The sequence below is a fragment of the Acanthochromis polyacanthus genome, chromosome 12 (genome assembly GCF_021347895.1).
Source record: "Acanthochromis polyacanthus isolate Apoly-LR-REF ecotype Palm Island chromosome 12, KAUST_Apoly_ChrSc, whole genome shotgun sequence".
Lineage (NCBI taxonomy): Eukaryota > Metazoa > Chordata > Actinopteri > Pomacentridae > Acanthochromis > Acanthochromis polyacanthus.
Window position 1 is genome coordinate 5,628,090 of NC_067124.1, and position 20,633 is coordinate 5,648,722.

The window sequence follows — 20,633 nt, forward strand, 5'->3', positions numbered from 1 at the left end:
ACCCAAGTTATTGGACATTGGAGGAAATGAAGACCGATTAAATGGCGACAAGTTGTTAATTCTAGTATAAAGAGTGATATCCTGCAAGATGGTATTGACTGTCTTACCACACTTTAAAAATTAAACAATGACAGTGCTTGAGCCTGGTATATTTTGTGTCAAACATCCACACAACAGCTGCAGATACTATTGTGACCAATTTCTGGGATAGAATGGAACTATTATTGAACATTTTATTGTGCTTTAGCTGAGTATTTTAATTTCATTGTAGTTTATACTTCTGCCCCATAATGTGTTCATAGTAAATACTGGGTTGTTTACTCCATTGCATTTATTCAACAACTACTGCTCATCCACCATATTAAAATGCTGCTGCTAATCACTCAGTTATTTGCTTTGATAATTCATTGTCATTATAAAAGTTCAGAAAATAGGGGGAAATCCATCCATCCATCCATCCATCCATGGCTTTATCCTCAGCAGGGTTGCTATACGGCAGAGCCTATCCCAGCTTAAATGGGGAAAATGCCTGTAATAATTTTGCCTCTGTTTGTTTTTAGCTATCTTGCTATCTTGACCAACAGTCAGTCAGTCAAACAAACAACAAAGAAAATCCTCACACTTGACAAACTGGAAACAGGTAATGTTCAGCATTTTTCCTTAAAAATCTCTAAAATTAATATTTGATGGTTGCAGATTCATTTTCTGTCAATCAACTAATCAATTAATCCATTCAAAGTTGCAGTTCTACTTTGTTAAATAGATAATCACTCATTGTTTTAGTTTTTTTGTTGTTTTTGTTTTTTTAAGAGAGATTTCGTACCGTATTGTGGTTTTACTACTTTCACTTATGTAAAGGATCTGAGTACTTCCTTCACCATGGGACAGAACATGATCAAGTACATTTCAGATGTAAATGATCTAAGTTGGCCTGATGGTGTGCATGGACGCCCAGCTCTAAGTGTGTGTTGGGTTTCCTAGAAAGTGCAAAAGTATCCTTTGGTGTGTTCATAGCTAAGCTGCAATGCTACACCTGTACCTCACAAAATAAGATCCTACCTGGCAACTGCTTCTGTCTGTGAATGAACATAGCATCTTTCTAAAGTGGACAATGAGCATATAGGTCTGTTTTTGGTCTGGTGTTATGTCCTGCTTCTTCATCAACAGCATCTGCGTTGAGTATTGTGTTTGGAATGTGATCCCTCCCTGTTAACTCCATTGTTGCTTATCCTTAGTGTCATAAAACACACCAGTGCTTGGTTACAGTGGCCTCTTTGCACACTCACGGACATCATCTCTGCAGCATATTTACTGCATCAATCAAGCATTCTATGTGCTTGAATAAGGAGTTATCTTAAGTCACAATATGTGACAGATTTCCATTAGAAAAACTCTCAAATAATACAGCTGCCATTAGTGCTGAGTGAGTCACATCATAGTTGGCCAGGAAGCAGCTGGAGAAATACTTTGTCTTGACTGTTGTCTTGGTTTGTTGCAAGCATGTCCATGGTCAGCAACTTGATGGATGGGTGGATTTTCAATGCTGAATCCACTCAAAACTCTACATGCAGAAGTTAAAGTGGATCGTGATTGAAATTAGAATCTTAAAATGTGATAGCTGTCAGTGGTTGCATTATAGTGACAGAAGCAGGACGGGGACATCCAAAAACTGCCAGGATCACAATGTGCAGCATGGATGTAAAACTCATGGAGATGCTGCATAAGACCACTTTGTGCTGACTCAAACCAGCTCAACAATAATTTCACTGTGGAAATCAGACATTAAAATCAGACATTAGGATGTTTAACACTAAAAATCCCAAACCAATTTTAATTCAAACCATTTTAGTAAGGGTTAGTTTGGGATTCTTATTTGCCACTTAATGGCATAGAAACTAGACCCCATGATTTACAAAAGTCTATGGACAACAGAACATTCTATCCGCATGTGATTAGGCGTAATGCTATAACAAAAGCAGCGGCACTAATGAGCTGTTGTAACAGAGTTCTGGTTTTAGGCTTTTGACCACATTTTGGAACCAACCCAATTTTCCCATCTTACTAACTTACATTAACATTTCTGAGTGAACAATCTAGATCGAAAAGGAAAGCACTATCCATTCGTCTCTGTGAAGTCATCACTGCCTGCAATTACTGTTTACATCTTTAGGCAGAGCAGATGAGTTACAGATGATCATCAGCGAAGACACACAATGATTCAGCTGATCCAGTCAATCTACAGACATGCGGATTCACAAAGTGGCAAACCTTTACTTGTGCATGAGTTATTACAGTTCCATTACATACAGTCTGTGTGATCTCTGAGAACAAAATGGTCATCTTACATGCATTCACTATGGTGTCGCTTGAAGGAATTAATTGGCACCCTACTGTAGCAACAGAAGGTGTCAAGATCCAGGATGTAATAGAAAGTAAGTGTACCACCAATTCTTGTAGGTAATTAGGGGAAATGAAGAGGTGTAAAGACCACAGTACAGATCATATATAACCATTATGCCCAAGTGACTCAGTTGGAGGACCTCTAAGACAGCAGGGAATATTGGTGGACTGCTTTTAACATTTTCTGACATTTTTATTTAGGCTTGATTAGCGACCAAGCAAAGTAGGAAACTGCCCAAGGATACCAGAGTCTCAGTAAGACAAGGATCCCAGATAGATGGCATATCAGAGTTGACATTGTACTTCAGTGATGCAAATTTCCAACAACTTAGTGATTAATCAAGTTATGTAGATCCTGGTTCTGTGCAATAGTTGAAAAGTTATTTAAAATTTTTAAAAGTTTTGGTTTCATCAATATTGCCAATCTGCCATTTTTAATGACCTGCTATTAAGAAAAAACTGGGGACAAATGTTTCCTTTTTATTCAACACCTTTTATTTTAATTAAACCACTAGAATCGACTCAACACACAAGGCACAGAAGTTATATTAATAATAACATAATAACTCATACGTATATTTACATGCATATATAAAAATAAAAAAGGCAAAGGGATGATCTCACCTTCATACACATTAAATAAAGTTACCACATCTCATGAGGCTCAAACAGAAGTCAAAGAAATCCATTATTAGGGTCTGATGGGCTGCTTACAAACCAGGAAAGGAGCATGCTTAGGGTTTGTTCATCCAACCAAACTTTGTGTTTTCACTATGGTGTATAGTAGCTTTTATGCCCATTTATATCTAATACATGTAAGTGCAACATTCTACCTATTTTCCTATTGCTAATGATGAAATGTCTATCATTGGTAATATTACTATTGTTATATCAGCCATGCCTTATAGATGCAATTTATACTGACTGAACTCTGAGCTTCTGAGACCTTTGGGGAGTTGGTAATATAGCCATGGGATGAGTCTCATTGCTCTGGTAAATGTTGTTTCTATACGTAGCAAGCCTTAGTAGCATTTAGCCTGAGCAGCAAAAGAGACAACATTTCTCTCAGCAGTTGGCAAAGAGAAGAGTAAAAATGTAGGCATGCATTGGGTGTAAAATTATTTGGTGGTCAGAAACAAGACTCAAAATGAATGCCATTGTTGCTCTGTGTCCTCTGGAAAGGGAAATAGGCAACGGAACCATGCTGGGTTCCGACGAGTTCTCGTTAAAAACACAAACAAACGCATCTTTAAGGGAACAGGATGTGCAACATATAATCTTCAAAAAGGATTAGCATACAAACAAAGCAACTTAAATTGAAGTGCAATGCAGACTTTGCTCAGTTACATGGTAGCATGAGGATGCCCTGTTTCATCTGGCTTTCCTCTGTTGCCAGGATGGGAACGCCCTACAAAGACAGGAAAACCCCGCCACGGATGCAATTACACCATATTGATTCTGGTTGAAGAGCAGCCTCTTTAATCACTGCTACCCGTCTCTGTCACCACTATCATTCTGTTCTAACAACACAAACACGCACACACATAAACAAACGGTGATAAATTTTAGTGCTTTTCGATCTATAATTTATTTTCTACTCCTGCAATGACCCTATTGCCCCAGAGGGATTATTTAAGATTCATCTTGTCTTGGAGTTGTCATACAGTAATAGAAAAGATCGGGAGCAGCAGAACAGCACACAGGTCCAGACTAATGCAATCGTCTCTAGAGGAGAAGTTACTGATGACATTAGTTCGAACAATAACATGAACCACAGAGGCCATAAAAAATCAATCGGCCATAAAACCTGCTTGTGTGCTCTGCTAACTCAAAGCTATCAACCATGTTAACTTGGGCACATTCAGGGTTCACCTACAGCGTGAATACATTTCCATTTTACTGAGACAAAGCAGGGCTATCGGCTTGCCCGGGCTCATCATTCTGGGCTCAAGACGATAGCGACACGATACACCAGAAGGGAGACTGGAAAAAACACTTCATCGTCCTCCCATCCACACTGTCTGCAGAGCACAAGCCTTTGTTTCATTGTTCGTGAATGGCAGATAAAGCAGTGAGTGTGTGTGTCTAAATTTAGCTGGTGCCTCCTCAAACACAGCAGTTTTTCATGCAATTCCTTGGTCAGGGCTTTCCGATAGAGATTTGAAGTAGAGATGGGGTGAACAGAAAAGAGCAATAGACTGATACAATACCGGCACAGCTTAACAGATGGGGATCAAAATGCAGGTTAAACTAACACATCAATGTGTTAATATTTGAGTAGGAGTCATTTCTGGCCCATTTCTGACAACTTACATGAACAAGTTGAGGCTCAGATGAGAGACAGGGTAGCCGCTAACTTTGACAAGTGATCAGGTTGTGAGACTGCACTGATATGAAGCAAAAGTTAGGCCTTATTTAAAGCCTGGCTGTTACACCCTTTGAAGTAGTCTCCAGTCTACACCACCACCAACACTTCTGCAATGTTTGGAACAATCCTGAAGTCCAGCATTGTAACCTCATGAAGTACCATCTGTGATACATGTTGGATGGGTCAAAAATGGCAACTTTTTGTTTTGGGGAAGAGGAAGAAGTCAGAGTGAGCTTTATCTGTTTAGTAAGGTGAATGAAGAGTAATGATTGTGTTAATGCGGGCAAAGCTCATGCAATTTTAAAGCAATGTGAACTGGCACATGTTTCCACGATATCATGCGCCACAGATCTGGTCGTTTGCATCTAATGTTTTCTCTCAGATGTTTCAGAACAGTACAATAGAATTTGACGTTGACCGTCTGACCCTGGGGAACTAATGTATGCGATCCAACCCTATAGTTGTTGAGCAAAACATTTATATTATATTTTGGGGCCAAATCGCCTACTGCCTCTACTGCGCAAGTTCAAGGTCAGTCTTGAAATTGCAAATGCACATCCTCATGTGTTCAGAGTGGGACTTCCAGAGAGCCTTCCAAATGTGGCCAGACTCCTGGGAACCATGTTTTACTGCACAAGGTAACTACTTCAAAGTGTAAAGTGGCCAAAAATTTTTATTTGATTGCATCTTGTATATTGCAGAGCAAGTTGAAATCACAGGTAAGGTTTGTTATCCAGTAATGACAGCTCTGGCCTCAACACCACCAACCCCATAGGGAAACATCAGCCTCTTTAGCTGCTAAATACTGACCTATGATAAGGAGGCGGTCTCAGTGTTGAGAAGGTGCCACACAAACAGCTGTCAGCTGATGTTGGAAACTATGTTGATGAGAGGTGAAGAGAGTGAATAAATAAAATAAGATCCCAGCGGTGAAACCAAAACATGGAGCTGAAAGAGGCTGAAACTCTCTACAGAGCTGAAGCAGTGAGTCAGGGATAATTCCCTGTGAGTTCTAGTGCCAGACAGGACACTGACAGTAGGAAAGTATCGCATTACTGTGCTGCTAAAAACTATACCAAATCCTGCTTTGTAAGTGTCGATGCTAACAGAAGCATTTCTGATTATTTACATCAGTGCACAACAGCAGAGTAGTGTGTGTGTTTTCAGCTCTCTGCTTCCACTCCCTGCAGGCAAAGTGGGTGTGACAACTTCTTTTTTCTCTCTGGCAGCTGTCAGTGCCCCAAGTCATATCTGAAAATCCAAGCCCTGATGCCGACTGTCCACAGCTTGCGGATAAGACACTCAGAGAGCCCACAGTGAGAGGAAGCCCACAGACAGCACAAAGGCCATCTCCAAAAGATGTTTTAAAGTTATGCAGGGAGCCAGTTCATCCAAATTACTGAAGCATCTCATGAGCAGACCTCAAAGAGCAACAGGCATAATTGAATAGATGATATATACAGTGGTGGAAAAAAGTTGTCAGACACCCTTCAAATTTTATACAATCTCAAATATTATCATGAAATATTTGTGGAAAAATCTTTTTTGTGTTTAAAACGGTATGGCTGCATTAGACAGACACAAACAAATATAAATGACATTTTTTCTTTAAATTTATTGTTTACAAAAAAAATTAACAAAGCTAAATTCTTGACATTTTCAAAATGTCAATTCTCAATATTGTCTGCATCAAAGTCCACAAATTATAGAGAATGTTTTCAAAACTGAACCAAAAATAAATAAATCATCACATCATCAAGTTAATATTTAGTAGTCCTGCATTAGCAGCAGCAGAGCTCTAATCCTGGCTGGATGTTCCCCACCGGCCTTTCACACTGTTGAGGGTTAATCCGGTCCCATTCTTTTTGAATTACTGCTTTTAATTCTTCTAAATTCTTTGGTTTACACTTTGAAACAGTTCTTTTGATAATCCACCACAGATTTTCAAAAGGGCTCATGTCCAGGGATTGAGCTGGCCACTCTGAAACCTGGATACTGTGCTCATGCAGCCAAGTTCTACTGGTCCTAGATGTGTTCAGTTGGCATTATCCTGTTAAAACATTCAGTTTGACTTCCACAGAACAAAGCATGTGCAGAAGGGAGCATGTGGGTTTGGAGAATGGCTCAATACTTGGTAGAGTTCAATGTGCCATCACAGACAGTGAGATGACCAACACCTGCAGCACTCATGCATCCCCAAACCATGATACTGCCTCCACCATGCTTGACAGTAGGTACTGTATGCTGGAGATAATGCTTCACCTGGCCTTCTGCATACCCTCACATTAGCAGGAGGAAGATAAAGCTGGAAAGTTGACTCATCTGATAACAGAATCTTCTTCCACTTCCTGGCTGTCCAGTTCTTGTGTGCTTGGGCCCATCGATGCTAGGTTAACTTCTGTCTGTCATTGATCAGGGGCTTCTTGACAGCCTCGTAGGACCTTAAGCCATGATCTAAAAGTCGGCCACATACAATGTGGATGGAACACTGGACACCAGTTTGGTTTGACCACTGCTGCTGAAGCTCCTGTGATGTCATTCAGCGGTTTTCCTGTACATGTGGATCAGGATGTGGTCATCTCTCGCTGAAGAAACCCTTGGATGCTTAGATCTTGGTTTGCCTTCCAAGCTGTTGGTTGGTCTGTATTCTGCAGAGTGTATCCATTATTCTTAATGGATTCTGGATTCTCATATATTCTTATTGCAATATTTCACAAATACAAGGGGTGTCCTAAAACTTTTTTCCACCACTGTAAGCTAAATGAGTGATTCATTTTGTAACAAGACTTTATTTTTGTTTTCAGTTTGATGAGGTAATAAGATACAAGCAATAATAAGTGTTCAGCTGGCTTTATCTTTGTAGCTGACTTTGCAGTGTGGAAAACATCTTGATATGCAAAAATAGCCTCGTATACAGAGATGCAACCTTCTCGTTGGTGTGGTCTCCAAGTTTTCTGGGATACCCTTTCAGTATTGGTATCAATTTATTTAGGGAGGTAGCATATCAAGGTTAGAATTTTTGTTTTGTGACAACACTAGTGGGTTTAACACTTTGGCACATATATCTCTGCACCCCAGAGAAGAGCCACTTGGCACTAATCCCTGGTTTACAGGCGCTTTTGTTATGACGATGAGGCACTAGTGTGCGCATTACCACTTGAACCTGGGATTTCAAGTGTTGATCACCAGCCATTATCAGGGACAATGCTCACATTCCTCAGAAATGGTCCTCATTTCAAAATGAATAGATAGTAGCCAGAGCCATCTGGCACAGTTCTGGGAGTAAAAAAACATGGCAAAACCTGGGATTTCTAGTGTTAAAAACTACAAGCAATACTTTTCACATTCCATATTGTGCTGTGATCAGTTGGTTATGTGAAAAGTAAATACATCTATGATGAATTCAACTCTATTCCTGCGCAAGGTATGTCTTAAAGTGCGTCACAGCTATATACGTGGACTAAGTACTGTTCTAGATTATATCTGTTGGGAACCTTTTGGAAAATGTGTTCTAGTTTCACCCACTCAGCCGGTTGATATTCAGAGGACGAAGTTGATCTTCTAATTGTGCTAATAGATGACTGTATGCACATATACATATATGTGTGTGTGTGTATATATATATATATATATATATATATATATATATATATATATATATATATATATACACACATACACACGTGGACAAAATTGTTGGTACCCCTCAGTTAAAGAAGGAAAAACCCACAATTCTCACTGAAATCACTTGAAACTCACAAAAGTAACAATAAATAAAAATTTATTGAAAATTAAATAATCAAAATCAGCCATCACTTTTGAATTTTTGATTAACATAATTATTTAAAAAAACAAACTAATGAAATAGGGCTGGACAAAAATGATGGTACCCATAACTTAATATTTTGTTGCACAACCTTTTGAGGCAATCACTGCAATTAAACGATTTCTGTATTTGTCAATGAGCGTTCTGCAGCTGTTAACAGGTATTTTGACCCACTCCTCATGAGCAAACAGCTCCAGTTGTCTCAGGTTTGATGGGTGTCTTCTCCAAATGGCATGTTTCAGCTCCTTCCACATATGTTCAATGGGATTCAGATCTGGGCTCATAGAAGGCCACTTTAGAATAGTCCAACGCTTTTCTCTCAGCCATTCTTGGGTGTTTTTGGCTGTGTGTTTTGGATCGTTGTCCTGTTGGAAGACCCATGACCTGCGACTGAGACCAAGCTTTCTGACACTAGGCAGCACATTTCTCTCCAGAATGCCTTGATAGTCTTCAGATTTCATCGTACCTTGCACACTTTCAAGACACCCTGTGCCAGATGCAGCAAAGCAGCCCCAAAACATTACTGAGCCTCCTCCATGTTTCACCGTAGGGACAGTGTTCTTTTCTTCGTATGCTTGGTTTTGGAGTCTATGAACATAGAGTTGATGTGCCTTACCAAAAAGCTCCAGTTTGGTCTCATCTGTCCAAAGGACATTCTCCCAGAAGCTTTGTGGCTTGTCAACATGCATTTTTGCAAATTCCAGTCTGGCTTTTTTATGAGTTTTTTTCAGCAGTGGTGTCCTCCTTGGTCGTCTCCCATGAAGTCCACTTTGGCTCAAACAACGACGAATGGTGCGATCTGACACTGATGTACCTTGGCCTTGGAGTTCACCTTTAATTTCTTTGGAGGTTGCTCTGGGCTCTTTGGATACAATTCCAACGATCCGTCTCTTCAATTTGTCATCAGTTTTCCTCTTGCGGCCACGTCCAGGGAGGTTGGCTACTGTCCCGTGGGTCTTGAACTTCTGAATAATATGAGCCACTGTTGTCACAGGAACTTCAAGCTGTTTAGAGATGGTCTTATAGCCTTTACCTTTAAGATGTTTGTCTATCATTTTTTTTCAGATGTCCTGGGACAATTCTCTCCTTCGCTTTCTGTTGTCCATGTTCAGTGTGGTACACACCTTTTCACCAAACAGCAGGGTGACTACTTATCTCCCTTTAAATAGGCAGACTGACTGATTATGAGTTTGGAAACACCTGTGATGTCAATTAAATGACACACCTGAGTTAATCATGTCACTCTGGTCAAATAGTTTTCAATCTTTTATAGAGGTACCATCATTTTTGTCCAGGCCTGTTTCATTAGTTTGTTTTTTTAAATAATTATGTTAATCAACAATTCAAAAGTAATGGCTGTTTTTGATTATTTAATTTTCAATAAATTTTTATTTATTGTTACTTTTGTGAGTTTCAAGTGATTTCAGTGAGAATTGTGGGTTTTTCCTTCTTTAACTGAGGGGTACCAACAATTTTGTCCACGTGTGTATACATATATGTGTGTGTGTGTGTGTGTGTGTGTACCTAGTCTAGGTAAAGTTTCGACAAAATGTCCTTTTCTGTTCATCCAGCACAAAGTAAAATATTATCCGACGAGAGAATAAAGTTGAAAATGTCAGTTTTTTTAATTGAGCCTTTCTCAAAAGTTGTCTGCTTTCATTCTTCTTGCATCTATTTTCATTAATTCAAATGTGCTATCCTAAAAAGTTTGACAAAAGAGTGTCCAGAAGTAGCAGGAAGTTTTTCATCTTCATATGGAAGCATGGCCATTCAAATCCCAGGAAAAACATTTCAAAAAGACATACTCAGGAAACACTTTATTTTAATACCTTGACCTTTGGGGTTAACCTTGACTGATAAATAGGCATGAATAGGACTTATACATTTGTGATTTTTAATACATTTTGGAAGTTATTCTACCATGAAATACAGTCATTTCTCTTTTGGCACACCTGCTATGTTTCCTGTATCCCTGAGTTCTGTTGGCCTCCTGTCAAAGTCAATGTGACTTCTCTAAGCAAGTCTTTCTCATTAAGTGGAAGAGTAAAAATAAAATATGCAAATGCATTTTTGTTTTTTGCTGCTGTGGCTCTTCATCATTTTTGAAAGCCAGCCTTAAGATATTGTCAATGAGAGTCTAAATTATCATATGTGGTGGAATAAAATATCCCAACAGCCATCCGATGCCCCAGATAGAAGCTCTTCATTACAGCAGCATGTTCCCCCATTGCCACAGTGGAAAACATTTATAGGTCTGGTACTCATCTCATCATTAAGGAGTACTCCATATTGACCAACTTCAATAGGATTCAAACTCCACAGATCCTACAGTGGCAAGACAGGAACTCTGAATCCTTTTGATATGGTGAAAGCATGTAACTCTCTATCTCTGTTTCTCTATATCTCAATTTCCAATGACTATTGTTTGATTAATATGTTGTAGTGAGCACAGCAGCACCCCAGAAAGATAGGGTGAGCAAGGAATCAATGTCCATTGTATGAATGTAATAGGCAAAAACCACTGACTGAAAATAAGCACTCTGTAAGCATTAATACCACATGTGCTTTGTAGGCTAATCATTTCGGAATGGCCACAAGATACACACTCTACAGGAGACAAAAACTGCAAATGAGATCTTATATCTAATGGAAAATGTGGAGCTTCCTGACTGAGTTTTCTTGGAGCTAGCATTCAATGCCAGCAGTGGAACTGCAGCAGCATCATGTCATTAACTGCATCATAAGGTTAAAAAAATCCTCTTTTATGCTGTTCTAATGGATAAACATCTACTTCTTGACAGAAAAAAGCAGGCATAATCAATAACAAATATCCCAGTTAAGCTAGCAGTCCTTTTGTAATTGGCCATTTAAAGGTGAGGATTTCACCTGCAGTTACATGTGATTTGGAGACTGCAGGACCTTGATGAATTTAAAACTAACAGATTAACTTCTGTTAACTATGGCATGATGCAACATAGTGAAGCAGTGATTTTACATTCTGATCCTTACAGATTGGACCATGCTCAATCAAGCTTTAGCCACTATTTTATGTATTTATGATTGTGTCACTGCCTGTGATTCCTTATAAATTTCTAACTCCAGAGAAATGTCACAGGTTGAGGTCTCTGCTCAGAGTGAAGAAGGTTTCTGTGGTTCAAACATCCTGAACAAGAAAATGTTCAGACCAGTTACTCAGCCAATCCTTGTACCTCGTGATTAGTATAGCCGGTCGGTCATTGCCTTTGATTGGGATGCTGGAGAGTAGAAAGTGCAGACATATAAATGACTAAATTGGCTGGCTTCCCAGCAGTTCCGGCCTAAGGAGAGCACACAGTCACTCAGGAGAATGGCTGTGACGTGGCCAGTTTTCTTACCTCAGCCTCCTCCCCTCCGACTTCTCTGATTTCCAGCCTTGGCAGCCTATGCCCTCACTCATCTTCAAACACTGTCATATAAGGCAGTGAAACCTGAGCCAGGAGTGCAGCATTAGAATGAAAATACTTCAATAAGAGAGCGACTATTCCCTTTGCTATAATGCAGAAGTGCTGGTGGCAATTTTCTCAAACTGTTTCCCTGGAGACAAGTGCTGCTCTGAGGATTCATTACAGCTTCTGGATACATCATTAAGTTGGAAAAGCATCACAATGAGTTCCCATCATTTATGTCTGATTTAATACTGCATTTATTTCAAAGTTGGAATTTTAATCTTCTTCACTTGTACAATCCACATTCAGCATCACCGATGTTGTTACATAGCAGTCCAGTTACTCTTGTCATGGTTTATATCATTCTTTGAATGAACATGCTACCATTAGTGAATTATTGAACAAACTGCTGAAACTTTGCATAATTAGAATTATTCATACATTTGTATATGATTGAAGGCACAGTCTAGTGACTTAGTAATGCAGTTCCAGAAGGCTGGACGGGATATGCTGACTTTTTGTCCCTAATATCAGTTGGGTTTAAAAATGCTGGTACTTCCATCCTTTCAGACCCTTCCTGCTTGCAGTAATTGTCTAAATTATTCACACTTCATCACTCTGTTTGCCACAAAAGCTTTCACTTGTAAATTTGTATTCCCAAAGTACAATTTGAGATAAAACTGCAAACATCATTCAAGTGTACTTCCTTTAGAGGCACGGCTTTACATTATAAATCATCCATCCATCCACCCATCCATCCATCCATCCTCTATACACCGCTTTGTCCTCACTAGGGTCGCGGGGGGTGCTGGAGTCTATCCCAGCTGACTCGGGCGAAGGCAGGGGACACCCTGGACAGGTCTCCAGTCTGTCGCAGGGCTACATATACAGACAAACAATCACACACACATTCACACCTACGGGCAATTTAGAGTTATCAATTAACCTCAGCATATTTTTGGAAGTATTTTAGGAAGCCGGAGTGCCCGGAGAAAACCCACGCATGCACAGGGAGAACATGCAAACTCCATGCAGAAAGATCCCAGGCCCAGGCTGGGATTTTACCGGGGATCTTCTTGCTGCAAGGCGAAAGTGCTAACCACTACACCGCTGTGCAGCCCATAAATCATACATTAAACATTAAACGACTGGTTTTTATGGACTGAATCCCTATGACTAATTGCTCTCAAAGCGTGATTGATAGGAGTTACCTCTTCAGTGTATGCTTTCATGGATTTCACGTAGAGTGATAGTAAAAATCAAATGATAAAGTCCACAGTTGTGGTTCAGAGAGGAGCACAATAGAACCCTTGAGGAAAAGTTGAGGTTCTCCAAAGTCAGTTGGGTACCTCATCTTACAACTAAATTTTTATTTTAATCCACCTGGTAGATGCCAATATGTCTATATAGCAAATGTGAAAATTTTGATCTGTTGGTAGGTATAGAAGAAAAGTCAGGGGACCAGCAAAATAAGAGGGATCCATCCTCCAAACAGCACAAAGATCTATTCAAAGCTCCATGACATCTCATCCAGCCACTGTGGAGATATTTCCAGATAAGCCAAACTGGTAGCACTGGGCATAGAGCCACACAATATATGGTTAAAACATACACGAGTGTTAGTGATCATCAACTGCTGTGCAGCACTTATGGTGAAACACACATTTAACTGTCAGTTTGTTGTCTCAGTCACACAACTGGCATTAATTGATTGTGGATTTCAGATCTAATTGGGCATTCACCGCTGAGTCATTAGCACAAGTGCCACTTAAGCAAACACCTTCATTCTGTAGCCACTTGACATGAACCACACCAAGTACCACTGACTCCATCTCTGGGGATTTGCATCTGAATAAAAGCATTGCGTCTACTGTCATACCGCCCGTATGCAGCTCTGACAAGGGGGTGATGCTTTCTGTCCTGACCTCTCCTTCCACAGCCAACATTGATGCTCTGGATTTATTTCATGCACAGGTATAAGTGACAAACTCCACATGCACCAAACAAAACATGGTTTTGAGGGTATGCTACACAGAGTACAAGGTTAAAACAAAGTGGTGGTAGAAATACAAAGGAAACTAAACTTTGTCATCAACTACTTTCTGCTTGTTCACAGCATTACAAAGCAGCCTTCCATCCACAGCTCTGTTTTCACAAGGTCATCTAGAAAATGTTGACGACGACTGACTGAGCTTGGTAGCTTGAAAACTACCCAGTTACTCCTCATGTATAAATATTTTCTCCGTCAGTGGCTCCCAAACAGTTTGGCTAAATGGCTCATGGTTCATACAGTCATATCTCACCTGTGATGAATAATTGCAAGTGGATGAGGCCATGCTCTACCAAGAAGCCTGGACTGCATAACTTTAACATCAATAAACAGTACATGATATGTCCTTTCCTTGTCCAAATATTGCTACTAGTGGCATACAGTGTTGCTTACTCTGAGAATAAAACTGTACACAAGTTGTCACAGCTACAAAGTTGGTGAGCAACGTTTGGCACTGCAAAGACAGACCAATAGTTCCTGCAGAAAGTACTATTCTTAGAGCATTTATAGCACCAGCAACGAGAGCTGTAGAGCCAAACTAAAGCTCAATTGTGGACACTGAATTCCTGAAATAGTGTTTAGCACTTCAAAAAGGGTCATTGTAACTTTTGAAAGTAAATAAAGAAATTCAGAAGTCAGAAATCCTTGGGTTTTAACAGAGACTTGACTGAAATACGTGAAAAGCTAGAGGTCAAAGCTAGGTTGGCTAGATGTTATGAAATTAGAATTTTTTGTCATCATGTATTGATGAGGTGCTTTTGGTAGACAGCTTTGAAAGAATTTGAAAGAATTTGAGAAAGCCATCGTGTTTTAAATGTTATTGATGAGTACTGTGTCCATCCAGTCAGGTATGTAAAGAGTTCATGTTTACAGCCATAGTCAAGGCTTTATTTTGCTTCAGACTAAGTGCTTGTCAGATTATCCAACATCATCTGAAATCCCTTTTTGATGATAGAAATGAACTCAAAACAGGCAATGTGACAATCACATGTGCTTTAAATAACAAGTGGTCAGGTGTACAGGAGAGTGAAAGTAAACAGGATTTGAATGTCTCTTTTAAACACTGCTAATGCATTTACAGTGAGACTGTCCACAGTATGTGCTTTCATTCCCATTTTATCATCATTCCCAAGTTTATATATCAAGACATGTAAAGAGACACAGAGCTCTTGGAAAGTAATCAGGGAAACCAAAAGAAAGCCAATAAAAAGCTAAATCATGAGCCATTTCAGCCCATCTTACAGTTCTATACAGTATTTCTTGTAAACACTACTAGGAATGTCGTCAGTCTCTCAGAAATCCTTAATGAGTGGCGCTTGGTCACAGTGAGTAAAGTGACAATTGTGGACAAGAGGTGCAAGGCTACAGATGTAAGTGTAAAGCGAACATGGAGCACAAGGTAAAGTAACTTTGCTTACACTTGTGCCTGCATATCCTGAAGCAAGCCTTGGGTTTGAATCTCTGGCAAAAGAGATTTTCTTGCTTTTCCATGAAGAACACACTAGTCTGGGTTTGGCTCTGTTTCCTAACACTTATCCTCTCTCAAACACATGACACCCTGATAGTCCTGTTCCACTCCTCCTGTTTCAGCCCTCCTTCCTTATTCTCTCTCTCTTTCTTTCTGAGCAGCTTGGCCTGCTGTACTCCCAAGGAGTTGCATATGGCCCTGCAGAAAGCCTCCCTATGCGTCCACGAGACGTAAATGGCCTGTCCCTGTCTCTCTCCCTCGTCCTCCCCACAGTGCCCACATTCCATCCCTCTGGGCTCGGAAAAAAGATGAGCGTGTAGCAAATTTGCCCGAAGTGGGACGACATATTGTAGAGTGAGCAGAAAAATGCTGCAGCAGAGCATCCCGTCCATTAGACCAGTACACATCAGCACCCATTTCACCACCACAAACGGAAATGCTACCTATTAGCACAGAGGGGATGCTGGTGGTGTTGGCGGGGGGCTGACAGTGCTGACGTTGTTTCAGGCAGAAAGCTACGCTGAGACTTTGTTGCAAAAAAACTGCAGACACACACTCGTACACAGACACACACACAAACAAACACACTGCCTTGTTCCTTTTCCCGCTACTTCCTTCCTTGCTATCCCCAGAGTCCCTCGTCACCCCCCCCCCCCCTCACTGAGAAGCACTTGTACTCAGGTGGACATCCACTATCAAGCTGTCATGTTAGCATGAAAACCCACCAACGCCCCCCACCCGTAAAATCCAAAAATACACACACACACACGCACACACAATCCATATCAGCCCTTTAAATGCACGTATGTCGACATGCCTGCACATCTGCACATCGCTTTGGACAGTATGGCATGTGTGTGGTGTGTCTGGGGAATACTATTCACGCTTATTCACACACACACACACACACATACACACATGCTAACAGAAGGGCTGTATCCAAAGCAAGAGAAGACGGGAGAGGGGAGTGATGATAAGGGATGCAGGACAAAATAAATGCCAATCTCAGTCTTCCTCTTACCTTCCAGGAGGAAACAGCTCACCTGGATGCCTCTGAAGAGCAGACAGAACGCATTCAGGCCAACCTCTCTCCCTGCAAACCAGCTCAAAACATCTCCCTCCCTCCCTCCCTCTGTCTCTCTCTCTCTCCCTTCCTTCTCTTCCGCTCCCTTTGCAAGCTAGAAATGATGAGATTGTACTATAAGCAGAGGGGGGAGTGATATCCGAGGCGGCGGAGGGTATTAGGAGGCTGCGCTGTTTCTGGCCGACAGCCCTGAGAGACTGTGAGTTTGTGGCTCATGAGGGACGGGGGGGAGAGGGTGCTGGTGGGGGTGCTTAGGAATGGGCGAGATGCAGCAGATGGGAGAGGAAAAAGCCTGATGGAGAGGACATCCTGAAACCCTAGAGGACCCCCGCTCTGCTCTGAGATGGTACAGCCCAGAGGAGTTTAAGGAAGCAAACAGTGTCTACAGCAGCAGCAGCTAGCGGCTGAGGCTACAGTGATGCAGCCTCGACACGAATGTGTGTGAATCCGAGCTGAGCCAGGCTACGTGAAGATGAACAGTGTTGGTTACTGGGATACGGCACCTCAGATGAAATGTGATACCTTGTTGCCTGGCCAGCAGAAAGCATTGACTATTGCTGCAAGATGCTTGAGATGAGGTCCCAGATAGCAAACTATGGGTGAATCAATGTTGAATCTATGTTGAGACCTAACGTCGAAATTATACAGAAAGCACAAGGTTGATAAAATGTTGAGTCAACGTTTGCTTTTCAACCATAAATCACACTTTACCCAGATAGCAAAAGATGTTAAATCAATGTTGAATTAGGGTTAAGAAGGTTGAATTGTGGTTACGGTTGAAGACTGATGGTTGGATCAACGTTGATTCAACAACATTTTGTCAACATTGAAGTTTGTGTTTAAAAGATACCATTGAATCTACATTGTATTTTGGTTTAATTAAAATGTTTGACAGGTCAGTGTTTAATTAATGTTGAATCTATGTTTGCAAACATGTAATCTATGTAAGCAAACGTTGACTCAACATTTTATCAACCTTGCGCTTTCTGTATAATTTCGACGTAAGGTCTCAACATAGATTCAACATTGATTCACCCATAGTTTGCTATCTGGGGTAGGACTGGTAACAGTAAGATATCTTCATCAAAACAATCATTACCCATAACCTCACCGTGAAATAAAGACACATTCACTCTGTGTCATTTTTATCCTCAAATATGGCTGGTTGGAGCACTTCAGCACTTTTATGGCAATGGCCAACAACCCGAAGTAACTCTAGAAGACATTCTCACAAATATCCAGAAGGCTAGAAAATATGACATTAATACCATTTTATACATTGCAGTTCCTTATCTATCCAAAGAATAAAATAAAAAATGTCAAGGCTGCGATACATGGGATGGTAAACCAGTTCAAGCAATAAACATATTGGATGTTGGAAAAATGGACAGGTGAAAAGAAGTGAGTCATTTTGACGAGGGCCAAATCATTATGCAGCATCTCTGAAATAGCCCTCAACAGTCAGCACCGGTGAGAGCCTTCCCACCATCATTGGAGGGGCGACAAACCATGAACCCACAACGGGGTGTTGGAGTTATGCTGAATGTCTTGGTGCCAAAAACCACAGTGGTCAGGGTCTGGGCAGGCAAAACACCAACAGAATTTTAGGCAGTGGTGGTTACAGGACATGACAGAAGATCTATTTTCCATGTTGTCATCCAGTGTGTTTAGGGACGTTTTTGGATTGTAAATCCAACTGCAGAGAGATGCAGTGTCCAGATATTTTTTCCCAATTACTGTAAATATGTTGTGACAGCGGGAGCACTGAACTGTTGGCCTGGGATTGGCCTCATGACACCCACAAGCTGTCGCCATGGTAACCTATGCTTGATATTCTAGAGCAGGTTAAGTTCAGGGGATCACATCAGATGCATGAGAAAGCACTGACTTCATAAGAATGTGTCAAAGGTTGCTCATTCATTTTCTTTATAAGAATTATTCAATTCATAATTTAAAAGATGCATGATAGCGAGAGGGAGGAGCACCTTCTCTGGCTTTAAAACATGGATTTTACCAGTTGGAGCTGATCTTCATTTCTTTAGGCAATTGCAGCTACTTAAAGTAAATTCACCAATTATTCAGTGCACTGAAGTTCTTTCACAGAATTCCTGACAATGCAGCCTATTTCATTCATATTCCATTACTGCAGCTCTGAGATACATTTTAATGAACAGACAATCTTTTTACAGACTCAGTGAGATTACTTACATAATATCCGCTCTGTTTCTATTTTTAACACACTGTTTTGGGCTTTAATACTCTGCCACACAGGTGCATATCAGAAACCTATAAATATGGATTCAACTTCAAATAACAAAAGGGTGTGTTCTCTAGTTAAAAAAAATAATACAGAATAAATGATTGAGATATGTAACATGTGCATAAATAAATGAATTAAAAAATGCGATCAGGCTGCTGAAACTGCATTTATCCAGTCAAAAAAAACCTATTTAGAATATTGGTTATGACCGATGACTGCAGTCCTATTCTACATCTGCCTGCTGTACCAAAAAGTGCAAGTTCCTGCTGTTAAAGTTATTGTTTTGTGTTTTTAATGTACTGTGCGACATAGATATTTTAACCCTGGAATTCCTTCCCAAAAAACTCCAATCACCAGTCTGTGGTTCCTAGTTTTGCAGTTGCTTCCACATGAAAGAAGTCTACCAGTGTTTGTTTTTTTTTTTTGGTTGGGGTTTTAATCTGATCTACCAGGTGGTTCATGCTGGTGATTTCAGATTCAGTCATGATTTGAATCCTTTCTTTTATATGAGCACTTTTATCTGAGTAATCTGGTAAAATGAATAATCAGTGACAGTTTATTGTGAACAAGTATCACTTTTGCACCTCCCCATTGTTACACCACAACAGTGACCAGTTGATTGCTTCTCCTGCTTCACTATCTTTGGTCTGCTGTCAGAAAGTAAAGTTGAGATAGTGGCTCGGTTCAGAAACACATTTCCTGTCTTCAGTCCTGTGATCCCTCAGAAGTCTATTTATGTTCACACAAAAATAAAAATGTTAAAATGAAAACATCACCTGGAAGGTTTTGGAAGTGCACCAAGGCTATTTATGCTCTATCCACTATTGTAGGCTAGCAGACTTTGTCTTGAAATGTGCGTATACACTGTGCAAATTTTAGTGTAAGTGGACGTTTGTTAACTCACACTACAAGTAACAGTCCTCCTGTAGCCAAAGCTTTGAATTCTTACACTGTATGGGTCAACAATAATCACCATGTCATGCTCAAACTAAATGTAAACACAAAGCACTTGCTAGCATTGTCCACTGACAGTTTAGCTATTATTCAGAAATGACGTCTGACTGAGCTCTCAGTGTTGACAGGATAGCATTGCTGGCCGTAATAGTTCGTTTCAGTTAGCTATAAATATGTTGCATGTCTTAACTGACATTTTTGTTGTTTAAGAGTAAACAGCTAAAGTTGCATATATACACACACACACACACACACCACATATATACACAGTTTGGGATCACTTTGAAATGTCCTTATTTTCAAAAGAAAAGCTTTTTTTTTCAATGACGGTACCATTAAATTAATCAGAAATCCAGTCTAGATATTGTTAATGTGGTAAATGAGTAATCTCGCTGGAAACGGCTGATTTTTAATGAAATATCTCTATAGGGGTACAGAGGAACATTTCCAGCAACCATCACTCCTGTGTTCTAATGCTACATTGTGTTAGCTAATGGTGTTGAAAGACTCATTGATGATTAGAAACCCCTTGTTTTCTAATCATCAATATTTGGAGCATGTGTGTTATAGGTTAGCACATGAATAAAAGTGTGAGTTTTCATGGAAAACATCAAATTGTATGGGTGACCCCAAACATTTGAACAGTAGTATATATATATATATATATATATGTAAATAGAAAAATGTGTACCTACTGACAATGATCAGGGATAAACCTTAAACCATCCATCCATCCATCCATTCTCTATACACCGCTTTATCCTCACTAGGGTCGCGGGGGGTGCTGGAGTCTATCCC

At 40.2% G+C, this 20,633-nt stretch overlaps 1 protein-coding gene and 1 long non-coding RNA gene across 4 annotated transcripts in view; one reads left to right on the forward strand and one right to left on the reverse strand.

Moving 5' to 3' along the window:
• The window catches only part of cdk14 (cyclin-dependent kinase 14), a 247,189-nt gene that overhangs the window by 167,479 nt on the left and 59,077 nt on the right, over positions 1–20,633 (reverse strand). The window contains exon 1 of one of the 3 annotated variants that reach the window (XM_051956816.1): positions 16,581–16,815. The exons of 1 other annotated variant lie outside the window; for it this stretch is intronic. The gene's annotated coding sequence lies outside the window, so the exon portion shown is untranslated. Of the gene's footprint in view, positions 1–16,558; positions 16,816–20,633 lie in introns of those variants that run through there. One more of the 3 variants, XM_051956815.1, reaches the window with a different exon arrangement.
• Positions 1–20,633, forward strand: part of LOC127536449 (uncharacterized) — a 333,094-nt gene that overhangs the window by 51,697 nt on the left and 260,764 nt on the right. The window lies entirely within an intron of this gene.